We start from the raw sequence: 18,419 nt of genomic DNA, 5'->3' as shown, positions 1-18,419 counted from the left end.
CCGTCTTAAAATCAAAACAAATTATTAGCTAGAAACCCATTTCTAACAGTTTGTTAGAACCGATAGGGGTTTTCACACAAGAACCTATAGGTGATCAAATCGGGTTGGTCAAAGGAACCGGAACCGGTTCAGAACCGGTTCCATTAGTCAACATCACTGTTTAAACCGGTTCCATGGTCGAACCGGTTAGGGAACCGAACCGGTTCCCCAACCCTCGGACCCGGAACCAGGTGGAACCGGTTCTGACCGGTTCCTAAACCGGTTCTTACACTGTAACCGGTTCCAACCGGTTACAGTGTAAAATATTATTTTTTTTTTCGTTTTTCGTTTCCGCTGCTTGTGTAGGTGATGATTTGTGTTCTTCTGATTTCTGAAGAGGCTCATGCTACTTTTGTTGTTCACCCACAGAGCAATGGTAAACAACATATTGAACTTAATGCTATGAGTGTCAGCGTGTTTGAATTGATTAGTCAGTATCGTGTATCGTGTAATGGTGAACTTAAATCTGTATCGTGTTACATTTGTTGAGTTTGCTATGTATTATAGTCTTTTGGCTTACGCAAGTCAAATACTGAATTATAATCAAGAGCGGTGTTATACGATTCGTATTTGTATAACATGTTAAATAAAAAAAACAATTAACATAAAATTCATTTTATTTATTTTAAGAAGTTCAAAAAAAAAAAGGTTACATGTTTTAAAATATTCAAAAACAAACTAACAAAACATTAAACTTATAAATATAAAGTTGTGACATATTATTTCTAGAAAAGCCTTCTTGTTCGTCGTAATTATTGAGTGGCGACTTATTCATCAGAATTACTTGTAGAAACGCCTTCTTGTTCGTCGTGCACTCGAACATCAAGTGGTGTTTCGTCTTCCAGAGTGGTTACGTGTTGAACACGATCGATTGAGTCCAAGTGATCCTTCAAGCAAATGCACATCTCCACCGACTCCGAATTCAGTCTTGTTCTTCTCACCGATATTACCCTGCCACTAAGAGAAAAAGCAGATTCCGAAGCTACCGTAGAAGCTTGGGCGGTTAGTAAATCACGGGCCATGGTGGCAAGAATCGGAAACTCGGTTTCCTTTACCTTTCACCAAGCCAAAACATCAAAAGTGCCATATTCCTCTTCGGATAAACCGGTAGAGAAATCATATGCACTATACCTTCCTAGTTCGCTTGAAGGGGTGTTACCCCTTTGTTTTTTAGCCGTTACGTTGCGAACGGTGTTCATAAGGCTAATCATGGGGTCTCGTACTCTAGTAGCACTTGAACTTGATGAAGACCCCCCCGGCGTAGGCATGTGTATGTTTGACCCATATTTATTTATATAAAAGTCATACATAAATTTAAAATTCAAGTTAAATCATTTTGTGCCTCTGTTGAAAAGTTTGGGTCAACTTCATGCATATCAAAGGCTGAAAAAATTTCGTCTATCACACATTCAACCCCCGTAACATTTAACATTGGGTTTAAAGCGGCGGCGCAAGTAAAAATCGGTGGCAATTCAAGAAAGTATTTTTTTAATTTAAACTTCATTGGTAATATGATGTTTGAAAACATTGGACTTTTATTTTCAAATTCTTTAAGATTGTTAACGATTAAAAATAACTCCGAAAGAACCAAGGGACTTGTCGGATAATACGTTCCCGATAGTTTCGTAGTTGATGTTTTAAAAACTTCAAGAAAAGTCGATAAGTCATTGATAATTTCCCATTTCTCATTTGAAAAGGGGATTGCCAAATCATTCTCGGCAAGACTAGAATGAAACATTTGTAAAGTTTCTCTTTGTTTCAAAGCACTTTGAAACATTATGCAAGTGGAATTCCATCGATGAGGTACATCCCAATTAGCTCCCAAAGCTTTTCTTCCCGTATCTTTACAAAATTTTCTATAATCCATTTGTCTTTTTTTACTTTTCTTAAAAACTTCATGTAGCATTACTCTAAAATCGTTTATAACCGATGTAACCTCATCCGAAGCAAGTCCGTCTTGCACGATTAAATTAATGATATGTGCAACACACCTTGAGTGAAAAAATACACCATTGCAAATCGGCGTATATTTTAATTTTAATTTATCAACCGCCGATGTATTATTCGACGCGTTATCAAATGCAATTGAAAATATTTTATTTTCTAGTTTATAAGTTTTTATAACATAATCTAAAATTTCAAACAAATTATCTCCCGTATGTGGATACTCAAAGAGTTCGAAAGCAATGGTGCGTGTCATCATTTCCCACGATGACTGGTCTACCCAATGAGCGGTGACACAAAGATAAGATTCGGGTAGACCATGTGGAGCCGACCAAACATCACTAGTTAAGTTTATTCCCGTATTTATATTTTCAAAATATGCAATTAGTACCTTCTTGGCCTTCTTCCACAATTTTAAACAATAACGTTTAAGAGTATGACGACTTACGTGAGTGTATTGTGGTTGAAGCGTATCTCGAATCATGGCGGTTAAGCGAGGGTTGTCGAAGTGGCTAAACGGCAAAGCTTCTTGAATCACAAACTTCGCCATACGATCTTGAACTCGATCAATTTGGTATGTAAATATTCCGCCTTCACTATCCATTTGCGTTTGTTGCGACTCGACGTTCTGTTTCAACGCCCTGCAATACGGTCTTTCGATGTGTTTCTTCAAATTTGAATTCGAAAGTGGGTTTAAATAAATCCCACAAAACTTGCACCGAGCCTTCAATGAATGGTCACTCAATTCAACCAAATCCCAATTGCACCAAATCTCTTGATTACGATTATGAGGTACAATACGAACGAAACTTGGTCCGGCGGTGGAACCTTGACCAACCGATGATTGAGGCAGCCATAACAACAAATATGAATATAGAAGAAGAGAAAACAAGAGATTAGAGAACTCAGAACGTTGTAATAGCGTTTTTTTGTATTTTTTTGCGTTCGGGTTTACGTTTTGAGTGTTGTGATGAACCCATTACATCAAATACCTATTTATACTAGTAGTGGGGTGTTTGGGGAGCCAAAAAAACGGCCATTTTTGACCCCAACGGTCAAAAAACGGCCATAAAACCGTTTCCCAACGGCTAGAACTACTCCAACGGCTAGAACCGGTTCCGAACCGGTTCCGGTCGAACCGGTTCCGGTTCGGTTCCGGTTCCTACCCGGTCCACCTCCAAAAATGTCAAACCGGTCCCAGATCGTCGGGTTGAAACGGAACCGAACCGGTTCCTACGAAAAACGGGTAGGAACCGGTTCGGTTCCGGTTCGGTTCCACCGAACCGGTTCCAGGAACCGGTTTTGTTGTCCACCTCTACAAGAACCGGCTAACTTCAATAGGTTGATGAGTTTAGTGTTAATAAGATTAATTTTAATAGGTTAACTGGTTTTTAACCCGACTTAATTGGTTATAAAAATAGTGTTTTACACTAAAAAGTAGGTTAGGAACCATAGCCGATGCTTGGATATAATCATCTGGACCCTTTGACTAATAACCAGTTACGAATAGTAACCGATACCATCAAAACCGAATAACCGATATTTGCACATCTATCAAGGACTCTCTTAGACTGAGGGTAGTGGGGGGTGAGGGGTGGGCGTGGCCGCCTACGTGGCTCGCGAACACCGCTACACCCCTTAGGTGAAGGCGGGTGCGGCCGGCTGGCGTGGCTGTGGTAGCGGGGCAATATAGCCTTTGGAGGTGAGTTGACAGGCCAACGTTACCGTTGGCCAGTCATAAATATTTATTTATTTATTTACCTTTAAATACAAATCCACACTTTCTATAAAAACTCAAACCATACATTCTCTCTATCAAAACTTCTATTTATATATTTATAAATGCATCGTCGTTATCGTCTTCGTCTTCCTATTATACCGAAGAAGACGAACTCATTTGTCAAGCGGGTCAAATGACGGTAAGCTTTTTGAGAGATCAAAATCGCCCCCGAGCCCCATTGTTCCGCCAACTGCGTATTCGTAATCGAAAGACCGCTAACGAAACTTTGATACGTCACTATTTTAGCCCCAATCCCACATATGGTGAGGATAGTTATAGAACCCGTTTTCAAATGACTAGACGATTATTCATGCGTCTAGCAAATGACTTGCCGGAGCACTTTGAGTATTTTCAACAAAGGGATGACGCTAGAGGTAAGCCCGGGTTCATGGCTATTCAAAAAATTACCGTTGCTCTTCAGAAAATAGTGTATGGTGTTGGATCGGACATGTTGGACGAGTATCTACAAATGGCTAAAAAGACCGGACACGATGCGCTTAACCACTTTTGTAGAGGTATATATATTTTTTACGTTTGTTTATATATTTTTCAAATATTTACATAACTTATATAACTTTAATAATTATATTTAGGGGTCATATCGCTATACAAGCGGAGATACTTACATAGACCAACAATGTATGATATCCAACGCATATACAAGGCGGCGGCGTCACAGGATCTTTGGATTTGGCATGCGTTCTTTGGGGTTGTTGGGTTTAATAATGACCTCAATGTTATCGATCAGTCACCGATAATCGATGACCTTATCGACGGGGTAGAACCCCCTCAAGCTTTTTTTGCAAATGGAGAACATTTCAAGTACGAGTACTACCTCGTTGATGGTATTTACAACAAATGGGGGATACTTGTTCAAGCTTACGCGGCTCCAGTTTCTGACAAACGAAAGTATTTCACGAAGAAACAAGAATCGACAAGGAAAGATATTGAAAGGACGTTTGGAGTCCTAAAGAAAAGATGGACAATGTTGGCGAATCCAATAAGATTTTGGACAAGGGAAAAGATAACGGAAGTCGTCATCACGTGTATAATCCTACATAACATGATACTAGAAGACGAGGGTAAAGCTATTTGTCAAAACTACCAAGGTGATATTCCAAGACAAGAATCGACGATCACCAATGAACAACGACTCACCAACATTAATATCATCAAGAGCAGTGAGTTACATGGCAACGTTCGGCATGAGTTGGTCGAGCATTTGTGGGATAGAAGACCCGATGATCTTGTATTAGACTAGTATCAACGTAATGTTTTATATTATTATTAATGTAATGTTTTATATTATTATTTAATGTATTATTTAAAATAATTAAATAAATAAAAAACTGGATCAAGCCCCTGATCACCTGAACCACTACACCCTCTGGGCCTTGGTTGAGGGGCTTGATCCATGACCATGTCATCATCTACGTGTCAGATTTTGCTTAGCTTACCTGGGGCTCAACCAAGCCACATTACCCTTAGCCTAAATGAAGATAAGAATTAACTTACATGTACACGTGCACCGATTTTGACATATGTACGTGCGCAGCAAAGTTTTAACAAACTATTATTATTATTATTATTATTATTATTACTTTTACAATTTCCTGTAAACGATTTCTTAACAGTTTTATTATATTATATTATTATAATTAATTTAATTTAAATTTTATTTTTCTTATAACGTGTAAAATACAATGTTTTATGAAGTTACAAATATTTCGTTGGAACAGACTCATTTTTCTCTATGTTTCGATCTAAGTTTAAATTAAAACAGAACAATATCAAGTAAAATATATTTTATTATTATTAAATGGCATCTCATAATACGCATCATTTGTCTCAATACCTCATACCTCAGATAATCATTATAGTCGTTTATCGATTATAGATACTCGTCTAACCATCTTATATTTTAAAGCTCTGTTGCCTATAAATAACATTGTTTAACCATCCTTGAGTTTGAACTTGTGACACCCGGTAAATTCCCAATCCCTTAAACCAAGTAATCAACCTAAATATTAGGTAATTATGTTATGTGCGCCCTGCGCGAGCGTGCCATGTTAGTCAGCGCGTGCATTTGTTATGTGCGCCCTGCGCGAGCGCGCCATGTTAGTCAGCGCGTGCATTTGTTATGTGCGCCCTGCGCGAGCGCGCCATGTTAAGAACCTGCGTGGGCATATGTTATATGCGCCATGCGCGAGTGTATTGGTTTTATGTACCTTAACGTTATGTTGTCTAATGGGCTGACCATCCCGCATGATGCTAAGGCGGGTGCATCCTAAATCGTTTATGCGCGTGCGGAAGGGAACTAACCTCCCCGCATGGCGGGAACATTGAGAGCTAGTTTGTCTGAAGCTCCAAGATGGAATTGACTTCAACATAACTGATCACTATGTTGAAATACCAAGACCACCTGGAGAATCTACAAATGAAACTCAATGTCCCTAACTGCGAGAAGGTTACGTGCCTACCCGCAGCAAAGTAATGTCCTACACGCAGAAAGCTATGCGCACAAAGTGATACGCACAGAACACTTAGTCTATTCTCCAGACGTAAGGAGATTACTCCCGCCCAAAAGGAAACAGTAGCGTGTTTCAGAGATTTTTCCACTTTTTACTGTACACTAACAAAAGTACCTGAAAAAGCACACTGTAACATGAAAAGTCAACTGTCAGCCACCCTATTCTCACCAACCCCAGACCTGCATGTCCTGACCAAATCAAATCAAAATCTTTTATCCACTACTCCACTCTTAAATAAATAATAATAATTTCCATACTTTATCATCATTACCCCTAGATATGAAAAGATTACAATCCCCTAAAGCAAGGGATTGTGTTCCCTTGAGTTTGCCTATAAATATGTAACCTAAATTATCACCCAAAACACACTTCAAAGAACTGCAAACTTGCACTAATCCTCTCCCAAGCATCCGTTGTTTTCATTTCCGATCCTGTTACTAGGTAAGCCGAGAATATAACCTTGAGATCTACTTTCCAACCCTTATATTCTCCTATTTCTTGATTTTAATATATATACTTCTTGTTATTTAATCGTATTCTAGACCTTCAATTCCGAGGCCAACACCAAGAAAACCCGAATCTCGATTTAATCCCTTAACAAGAACCACAGGTGAGTCTCACAGCCCCTATTTTCACTGTTTTCACTATTTTTAAACTGCTTTCGGGGCGAGGGACACGTACTTAAATAATGTTTTATCATGGTATACTTACAAGCTATGCAAGCGATTATGTGTTTATGTTTCATGATGAGTAATGCGAACGGTTATCTATGGTTTTTCGATGTTAGTGCACCAGATTCGAGTAAGTGATCACTTTACCATTGGAACTCTAAGGGTAGGGACTGCTGGTTTGATCCACCCACTCGTAGGGGTCGCACCTCTTTGCATGGACGAGTGCCTAGTATGGTCATGGGGCAGTACTATGGGTTTGAGCCCGCTCGTAGGGGTCGCACCTCTTTGCATGGACGAGCGCCTTGTTTTCCGGCACAACGTCCGCGCGTAACCCGCGGGACGGAATTATTGATTAGCTCGTAGGGGCAGCGCCTCTTTGCATAGACGAGCACGGTTTTTCAGAAATGTCCACGCGTAAACCGCGGGACGGCATTATATTATTTAGCTCGTAGTGGCAGCGCCACTTTGCATGGACGAGCACACTTCCAGTAATGATCGCGCGTACGACTTTTATCAGAAATATGTGTCAGACCTATGTTTTCATACGGATTATCAAGTATATGTTTAGACATGAAATCATAAATGTGTTTCAATATGATTTTATCAAGACTATGATGCAATGCGATTTATCAAGTTACTAAAACTTGTGAACTCACTCAGTTTATACTGATTCAAATGTTTTTACGTGTCTTTCAGGAGATAACTAGGTAGCGCATGGAGTCACACTTAGAGCACCTCACGCTGAACATCTAAAACTAGCTTTTTGGAAGATTTTAGTTCTATCCCTTCGATGCGCGTGGTTGTTCCCGCCGCGCAAGGGGATATGGCGTGGAAATCTTCAACAGTTTTTATACTTGGATGTTTTTATGTAATTTTTAAACAATGTAATGTATTTGTATTAAACTTTTCATGTGCAATGAAAATCTTTGAATGTTTGCAATGGCCCGTGCTTAATTATCAATCCCCCACTCGCGCGCGCCCGGCTGTTTCCGCCGCTCAGGGCCGGGTGTGACAGATTGGTATCAGAGCACTGGTTATAGCGAACTAGGAAAAGAAGTTTTAACCTAGACTATAACCGTTGGGGAATCACATGAAATATTTTTCAAAGAAAATATTTTCAAAAGAAACTATACACACACTTAGAAACACGGGTCACACAATGTCTAGTAAATAATGATAACATTATGTGCTCAGAGTAAATGCGCTAAGATTAATATATTTTCATTCTCTTTTAAAGCGAGAATGCCTCCAACTAAAGCCAAAGGAATTACCATGACACTCGAGGAACTCGCGGAAATAATCGCGCAGGCGATTGCGACACATGAGGCCAGCAAGGCCGAATCAAGTCAGGGTCGTCAGAATGAGACCCCAGAACCCGAATCAGGAGCCTTGGACAAAGGATGCTCATACAAGACATTCATGGCCTGTAAGCCTTGGCCATTCAAGGGTACCGAAGGGGCCATTGGGCTCTACAACTGGATTGACAAGATGGAGACAGTTCTCTCCATTAGCGGATGTAGTGAGAACCAGAAGGTCCTTTACGCGACCTGCATGTTCCAAGAAGCAGCTTCATCTTGGTGGAAGCTTCAAATGAAGACCTTGGGGCGAGAAGTTGCTCTTCACAAAACCTGGGAGGAGCTGAAGGAGATGATGATGAGAAAGTTCTGCTCTCGCGCAGAAATCCAGAGTCTACAACAGGAATTCTGGAACCACACCATGGTAGGAACGGATATCGACGCCTACAACAACCGGTTCAACGAGCTTTGCCAGTTGGTGCCAGACATGGCAAACACGGAGGAAAAGAAGATCGAGAGGTATATCTTTGGGTTACCTCCTGTTGTTAGGGTTCCGCTCAACGCCGCAGCGCCTCCAACCTTTGATGAGGCGGTAGCGCGGGCCATCACTCTTACAAGGGATACGGTCCGTGCGGGTATGTTAACTACGCGCGGAATCGAGCAGCGAACCTCTGATCCCAAGAGGAAGTGGAACTCTCACCACCGAGGGTCCGACTCCAAGCAGCCACCGTTCAAGAAGCAGGAGAGCGCAAGGACTTACGCGATTCAGGCCGCGGAGCCACCACGAAAAGGATACAGCGGGCCTCGCCCATGGTGCAACAAATGCAAGTATCACCACGAGGGTGAATGCGCAAGAATCGATTGTGCCAAATGTGGCAGACCAGGGCACAAGACGATGAATTGCCGTGTCAGAGAAGCTGGAGCGAGCGACAACTGCTACGCATGCGGGAAGCCAGGGCATTTTAGCCGGGATTGCCCGCAAAAGGGAAACCAAGCTCGCGGGAGAGCTTTTGTGATCAGCGCAGGCGAAGCTAAAGAAGAGCCGAATGTGGTAACCGGTACGTTTTTGCTTAACGGACATTTTGCATCTGTCTTATTTGATACTGGCGCTGACCTGAGTTTTATATCCGCTGAGTTTAAAGACTCCCTAGGCCTAGCAACCAGTAGGCTAGACACACCTTATACTATAGAACTAGCCAATGGTAGGCAGTTATGCGCAAGCGAAAGAACTGAACAATGTGTAATAGTCATGGGAGGTCACGGGTTCAATATTAACTTGTTGCCAATAGACTTGGGAAGTTTTGACATTGTGATAGGTATGGATTGGTTAGTCGAGAACCACGCGGAAGTTATTTGCCATGAGAAGCAGGTTCAGGTCCCACTGTTGAACGGAGAAACCTTGGTGATTCAAGGAGAAAGAAGGGGAGTTGCGACGAAACTAATTTCGTGCCTAAAAGCGCGCAAGTGCCTAAGGAAAGGGTGCTACGCCTTCCTGGCGCATGTAGTAGAGAAGAAAGGAGATGAGCGAAGAATTGAAGACTTACCAGTAGTGCGCGAATTTCCAGAAGTTTTTCCTGAAGATTTGCCCGGATTACCGCCGCCGCGACAAGTCGAGTTTCGTATTGATTTGGTCCCAGGAGCTGCGCCAGTAGCTCGAGCACCTTATCGACTAGCTCCATCTGAGATGCAAGAGCTATCCAATCAGTTACAGGAACTATTGGATAAGGGTTTCATACGCCCAAGCTTTTCACCTTGGGGAGCTCCAGTACTGTTTGTTAAGAAGAAGGATGGTTCGTTCAGAATGTGTATTGACTACAGGGAGCTGAATAAGCTGACAGTCAAAAATCGGTACCCCTTACCGAGGATTGACGACTTATTTGACCAGTTGCAGGGATCCAGTTATTATTCGAAGATAGATCTACGGTCAGGATACCACCAACTTAGGGTCCATGAGGAAGATGTGCCGAAAACAGCCTTCCGAACTAGATACGGCCATTATGAGTTCTTAGTGATGCCTTTCGGGCTAACTAATGCGCCGGCTGTGTTCATGGATCTGATGAACCGCGTGTGCAAACCATACTTGGACAAGTTTGTGATTGTGTTTATAGATGATATTCTGATTTACTCTCGGACCAAGGCCGAGCATGAGCAACACCTGAGATTGATTTTGGAATTGTTGAGGAAAGAAAAGTTGTATGCGAAGTTTTCCAAGTGCGAGTTTTGGCTTAGAGAAGTTCATTTTCTCGGTCACGTTGTAAACGAGAAAGGAATACACGTTGATCCTTCCAAAGTCAAGGCCATCGAAAACTGGGAAGCGCCAAAAACCCCAACTGAGGTGAGGCAATTCCTAGGACTAGCTGGCTACTATCGACGCTTCATTGAGAACTTCTCCAAGATAGCTCTACCTCTGACCGCGCTAACTCAGAAAGACAAGAAGTTTGTTTGGGGCGAAAATCAGGAAACAACATTTCACATGTTGAAACAGAAGTTATGTAGTGCGCCAATTTTATCTCTGCCCGAGGGGACGGATGACATCGTCGTTTACTGCGACGCTTCACATCAGGGACTTGGATGTGTCCTTATGCAGCGAGACAAAGTCATAGCGTATGCCTCGCGCCAACTCAAGACCAATGAAAAGAACTACACAACGCATGATCTGGAACTTGGAGCGGTTGTCTTCGCGCTAAAGATTTGGCGCCATTACCTCTATGGTACAAAGTGTATAATCTTTACGGATCACAAGAGCCTTCAACATATATTTGATCAAAAGGATTTAAACATGAGGCAACGAAGATGGGTGGAGTTGTTGAATGATTATGATTGTGAAATTAAGTACCACCCTGGAAAGGCGAATGTGGTAGCAGACGCGCTAAGTAGGAAGGAGCGAATAAAAACGCTACGAGTCAAGGCTCTAAGGTTGACCATTCACGCAGATCTCTCTACCCGCATCCGAGACGCTCAGCAAGAAGCCTTGAAACCAGAGTTTGTTAAAAACGAATGCCTTGGGGGTATGATTAAGAGTTTGGAACTTAAAAAGAACGGCAATCTATATTTTGCTAACCGCATATGGGTCCCTCTCAAGGGAGGACTGCGCGAGCAAGTATTAAACGAAGCTCACAAGACAAGGTACTCCGTACATCCTGGCGCAGACAAGATGTACCAAGATGTTAAAACGCTGTATTGGTGGCCCAATCTTAAAGGCGCCATCGCGACGTATGTCAGTAAATGCCTGACGTGTTCGAAGGTAAAGGCTGAATACCAGAAACCATCAGGGTTGCTTCAACAGCCAGAAATTCCCATGTGGAAGTGGGAACAAATCTCTATGGACTTCATCACCAAACTGCCAAGGACACCTGGGGGGTTACGACACGATCTGGGTTATTGTGGATCGGCTAACTAAGTCAGCACACTTCCTGCCGATCAAGGAAACCGATAAGATGGAAAAGTTAGCCCGATTGTATATTCGAGAAGTAGTTTCAAAACATGGAGTCCCAGTGTCCATCATTTCTGATAGAGATAGTCGGTTCACATCAAGGTTTTGGAGATCGTTACAAGGGGCTTTAGGTACTCGTCTTGACATGAGTACGGCATATCATCCCCAAACGGATGGGCAAAGCGAGCGAACAATCCAGACATTGGAAGACATGCTACGCGCGTGCGCAATCGATTTCGGTGGTAGCTGGGATACTCATCTCCCATTGGTTGAATTTTCTTACAACAACAGTTATCACACAAGCATCAAGGCTGCGCCGTTCGAAGCTTTGTATGGGCGCAAGTGTAGATCCCCACTGTGCTGGGCTGAAGTGGGTGACAAGCAAATGACTGGTCCAGAATTGATCCAAGAAACAACAGACAAGATTTTTCAGATAAGGGATCGCCTTAAGACAGCGCGCGATAGACAGAAGAGCTACGCAGATGTGCGAAGGAAACCATTGGAGTTTCAGGTAGGGGATAGAGTACTTTTGAAAGTCTCTCCATGGAAAGGAGTCCCCCGTTTCGGCAAGCGAGGAAAGTTGAATCCGCGCTACATTGGACCATTTGAGATCCTGGAAAGGATCGGTCCGGTTGCTTATAAACTCCGTTTACCCGCCGAACTCAGTGGAGTTCATGATACGTTTCATGTGTCCAACCTCAAAAAGTGTTTATCTAACGAAACGTTGATTTTGCCGTTGGAAGAGATTCACATCGACAAACAGCTGCACTTCGTAGAAGAACCGATAGCAGTAACCGATTGGAAAGAACAAAAGTTACGCAGAAGCAGAATCAAGTTAGTAAAGGTTCAATGGATCTCGAGGCGTGGGCCTGAATTCACTTGGGAAAGAGAAGACCAGATGCGCCAAAAATACCCACACCTCTTTCAGAACATGGCTTCTGCCAGCAACGTCTCCTAAATTTCGGGACGAAATTCGCTTAACAGGGGGAGAATGTGACACCCGGTAAATTCCCAATCCCTTAAACCAAGTAATCAACCTAAATATTAGGTAATTATGTTATGTGCGCCCTGCGCGAGCGCGCCATGTTAGTCAGCGCGTGCATTTGTTATGTGCGCCCTGCGCGAGCGCGCCATGTTAGTCAGCGCGTGCATTTGTTATGTGCGCCCTGCGCGAGCGCGCCATGTTAAGAACCTGCGTGGGCATATGTTATATGCGCCATGCGCGAGTGTATTGGTTTTATGTACCTTAACGTTATGTTGTCTAATGGGCTGACCATCCCGCATGATGCTAAGGCGGGTGCATCCTAAATCGTTTATGCGCGTGCGGAAGGGAACTAACCTCCCCGCATGGCGGGAACATTGAGAGCTAGTTTGTCTGAAGCTCCAAGATGGAATTGACTTCAACATAACTGATCACTATGTTGAAATACCAAGACCACCTGGAGAATCTACAAATGAAACTCAATGTCCCTAACTGCGAGAAGGTTACGTGCCTACCCGCAGCAAAGTAATGTCCTACACGCAGAAAGCTATGCGCACAAAGTGATACGCACAGAACACTTAGTCTATTCTCCAGACGTAAGGAGATTACTCCCGCCCAAAAGGAAACAGTAGCGTGTTTCAGAGATTTTTCCACTTTTTACTGTACACTAACAAAAGTACCTGAAAAAGCACACTGTAACATGAAAAGTCAACTGTCAGCCACCCTATTCTCACCAACCCCAGACCTGCATGTCCTGACCAAATCAAATCAAAATCTTTTATCCACTACTCCACTCTTAAATAAATAATAATAATTTCCATACTTTATCATCATTACCCCTAGATATGAAAAGATTACAATCCCCTAAAGCAAGGGATTGTGTTCCCTTGAGTTTGCCTATAAATATGTAACCTAAATTATCACCCAAAACACACTTCAAAGAACTGCAAACTTGAACTAATCCTCTCCCAAGCATCCGTTGTTTTCATTTCCGATCCTGTTACTAGGTAAGCCGAGAATATAACCTTGAGATCTACTTTCCAACCCTTATATTCTCCTATTTCTTGATTTTAATATATATACTTCTTGTTATTTAATCGTATTCTAGACCTTCAATTCCGAGGCCAACACCAAGAAAACCCGAATCTCGATTTAATCCCTTAACAAGAACCACAGGTGAGTCTCACAGCCCCTATTTTCACTGTTTTCACTATTTTTAAACTGCTTTCGGGGCGAGGGACACGTACTTAAATAATGTTTTATCATGGTATACTTACAAGCTATGCAAGCGATTATGTGTTTATGTTTCATGATGAGTAATGCGAACGGTTATCTATGGTTTTTCGATGTTAGTGCACCAGATTCGAGTAAGTGATCACTTTACCATTGGAACTCTAAGGGTAGGGACTGCTGGTTTGATCCACCCACTCGTAGGGGTCGCACCTCTTTGCATGGACGAGTGCCTAGTATGGTCATGGGGCAGTACTATGGGTTTGAGCCCGCTCGTAGGGGTCGCACCTCTTTGCATGGACGAGCGCCTTGTTTTCCGGCACAACGTCCGCGCGTAACCCGCGGGACGGAATTATTGATTAGCTCGTAGGGGCAGCGCCTATTTGCATAGACGAGCACGGTTTTTCAGAAATGTCCACGCGTAAACCGCGGGACGACATTATATTATTTAGCTCGTAGTGGCAGTGCCACTTTGCATGGACGAGCACACTTCCAGTAATGATCGCGCGTACGACTTTTATCAGAAATATGTGTCAGACCTATGTTTTCATACGGATTATCAAGTATATGTTTAGACATGAAATCATAAATGTGTTTCAATATGATTTTATCAAGACTATGATGCAATGCGATTTATCAAGTTACTAAAACTTGTGAACTCACTCAGTTTATACTGATTCAAATGTTTTTACGTGTCTTTCAGGAGATAACTAGGTAGCGCATGGAGTCACACTTAGAGCACCTCACGCTGAACATCTAAAACTAGCTTTTTGGAAGATTTTAGTTCTATCCCTTCGATGCGCGTGGTTGTTCCCGCCGCGCAAGGGGATATGGCGTGGAAATCTTCAACAGTTTTTATACTTGGATGTTTTTATGTAATTTTTAAACAATGTAATGTATTTGTATTAAACTTTTCATGCGCAATGAAAATCTTTGAATGTTTGCAATGGCCCGTGCTTAATTATCAATCCCCCACTCGCGCGCGCCAGGCTGTTTCCGCCGCTCAGGGCCGGGTGTGACAGAACTAAAATACTTTATTTATGTTCGGAAACGGGATGTTACAAATATCCCCCACCAATTGGGGGTTTCGTCCTCGAAACCATTTAGGTAGGGAAGAACTGAGGCAAATGCTCTCGTGTTACCCCCTTTTTTAATGATCTTTTTTAAGGAGATATTTTTAACATGGCTAAATTTTATTCATTAAATTCAATGGGACGTCTACGATTCTCAACATATGATTTTTATCAGTCATGTACAACTTTTAATCGAGCTCTAAGTTGATCAAGTTTCTCAAAAGTAAGGTCCACCACTTCAATAATTCCTAGGTTCTCATGGCTATTTCTTCTTAACATATAAAGGTCCTACATTTTCTGTCTATATATAATTTCATAGGAATACCAGGTGATAATTATTATTGTAAGAAAACTTTCCTAACAATAAATAATTATCTTAACTGCCTCCAAAATCTATACATATGCGTGTAGAATATCCTCTAATGTTTGGGTAGTCTTTCACTTTGGACATTAGTCACACATGTACACAATAATAAGAAATACATGAGTGCCCATCACTTCATGGATTTTCTTCCAAAATTACTTAGTAAATAGGGTGTCTCTATCTAAAACAATACTTATATGTGTTCCATATCGAGAATCTATTTTCTAATAAATGTTTCGGCTAGCTTATTAAAGGAGTAGGTTTCTCGTATTGATTGGAAATGCACGTTTTTCATTAAGCGAACTACTATAACCAGATACTATCGAATCTTTTAGTGTTCGGGCAACCTAGTAATGAAATTTTTTTTAGGTGTTTCCCCTTTAAAGCAGGAATTTCAAGATGTTACAACTTTTCATATGGTTTCCAATTTACAATCTTAAGTTGTAAACGGGTTTAAACACTTTTCTGTATATTTAACTATGTCATTCTTCATATCAGGCCACAAATAGTCTCTCTTTAAATCATATTATATTCTAGTCTCGTCGAGACATATAGAATATCGAGATTTATGTGTATCATCCAGTGTTCTTTCCTTCCCTTAGTCCTGGAATCCATATTCGGCCGACCTTTTCTTTCGTTTTCATTTTTTTTACACCATTTTCATATTCAATTAAGTTATTAACTTGTCCACGTATCCACTTTTTTTTTTCATTCCTTCTTTATAGCCTCAACCTGAGTTGCTTTTACTTGTGTCATTAGATCAAAATTTAGGGATAACTTATAAGTTCTAACTTTAAGAGGTTGATACGTTTCTTTTCAGCTAAGTGCATCGACAACTACATTTGCTTTCTCGGGATGATATAGGATTTCACAATGGTAATCCTTTATTAAATTTGATCACCTACGCCGCCTCATATATAAATCCTTTTATTATAAGGAATACTTCAAAATTTTATGATACGTGTAGATGATGAACTTAGTCCTATACATATAACATCTCCATACCTTAGGAGCGAAGACAATTGTAGCTAGCTCCACATCATGAGTTGGTTAGTTAGCCTCGCTCAGTTGTAATTGCCGAGAGGCATAAGCTATGACCTTACCCAGCAACATATGTAAACAACTAAATCCTTGATAAGAGGCATTTGAATAAATTACCAATTCTTCAACTCCTCTTGGTAGAGTTAGTACCGGAGATGAGTTAGACGTGTCTTTAGTTTCTGGAAAGCCTTTCCTTTTTTTTTGGTTATTGCCCCATACATACTTAATAACCCTTTTTTGTTAATTTTGTAACGAGTGTTTCTAGCATAGCAAAAATTTGATAAATCATAGTTATCCTAAGAAAATTCTTGCTTCAGCAGGTGTCTTGAGTTGTTCCCATTCAATTATAGGTTCTTTCCTCACGGGATCTAGTTGTATCCCTTGAGAATCTATTACATGCACTAGGAACTACACCTCTTGTAACTAGAATTCACAAATAAAAAAAACTTGGCATACAGTTTATTCCTTATTAAGGATCCTAAGGTTTACCAAAAGTGACATTCGCGCTCATTACAACCATTGGAGTAATACCAGAATATCATACATAAATATGATACAATATTTATCTAACATTGGCGTACATACCTGATTAATCATGTCCATAAATGCAACCAATGTATTTGTTAATTCAGAGGATATGACTAAGAGTTCATAGTGTTCATACCTAGTACGAAACATTGTCTTTGGAATATCTATGTTCTTATTATTCAACTGATGGCTGACCGTAGGTTAATTTTAGAGAGCCAACATGCTTATTATCAATGGTCAAATAAATAATTAATCCTAGGCAATGGATACTTATTCTTGGTAGTTAGCTTATTCAACTTACGATAGCATAGACACATACTAAGACTGCCATCTTCTTCTTCTTCTCAAATTGTACTGGTGCACCCAAAGGTGAGATACTTGGTTGAATAAATCATTTGTCAGGTAACTCCTATGTTTGTATCCTTAGTTAAATCGTAATGGCATGTATCAAAGATGGTTTTCATTGCGGCAATCTACCTTTGACTTTCTAATGGTCCACTCTTCCCTTAACATAAGGTCTTTGTACTTGCACTTAGTTGATCAAATGTCAATTCATGATGTTGACCTTTCACGAAGTTTTATTTATTTATTTCTGACACACCTTTGTGCCTCTCGATGAAACTCCAAACATCTAAGAGAGTTGTATAACTCGGCTAGAAAGGGAATGTTGGCTTCGTACGTCTTTTCTACCTCTACTACAATTTGATTACGGATCGACTATAGGACTTGTTTTATATTGTTCTTGAGGTTATGTGGAGACACCGGTTTCAGATGGTTGCCTTCACATTGAATCTTTGAATTTTGCTTCCCTACCATGATCCCTTGTCGGTTACCATATATGTTTTCTCACTCAGTTACTCAAAACACATGCCTGGAATATTCAGTTTAGGCTTTATACCATTCTACAAGTTAAATACTATGGAATTTCAACTAAGGAAATTATATATGCATATTTATCTATGCATTTTCGTTTTCTTGCCTACTATCTGCTGATTTCAGTACAATACAATGTTTGCGAAATCATAGTGATGCCATTCATTAACCTTCATACTGGCCAGACATGAAAGCAATCTATGATACACACCATGATATTCCCAACTACTATATTGTACCTCCATCATACAAAGTTAATCACATTTAACATTCTTTCTTTCGACGACCTTAGGTTGAATTCCGTCTAAGAATCCTTATTCATATATACTTAGTTATAGTCAAATCTTAATATCTCATTCATTGCCACTCTTCCCCCCTAAGGTATTCTGGTCAAAGCCTAGGTATTTTCACTAAATACCTAATTCGCTAAAACCTGTGGCTCTTATACCAACTTGTCACACCCCTCCCAGGATGGGGTATTTACAGTGACCAGTTAGCACAGACTTATAATGGAAACGTAATTTTATATAAAAATTAAAATATATGTTACATATAAAAACTAACTATTACGCATACTACAAAACGTAATAGTAATAGGATAAAAGTCTAAGCTCTTCCAACACTTAGCAGCTAAC

Source organism: Bidens hawaiensis, unplaced genomic scaffold, assembly GCF_021521415.1.
Source record: "Bidens hawaiensis isolate Kalapana, Puna unplaced genomic scaffold, B.hawaiensis_p1.1 tig00012141_1, whole genome shotgun sequence".
In the NCBI taxonomy this organism is placed as follows: Eukaryota; Viridiplantae; Streptophyta; class Magnoliopsida; order Asterales; family Asteraceae; genus Bidens; species Bidens hawaiensis.
The sequence above is the reverse complement of the archived record's forward strand: the minus strand, read 5'-3'. Positions refer to the sequence as shown.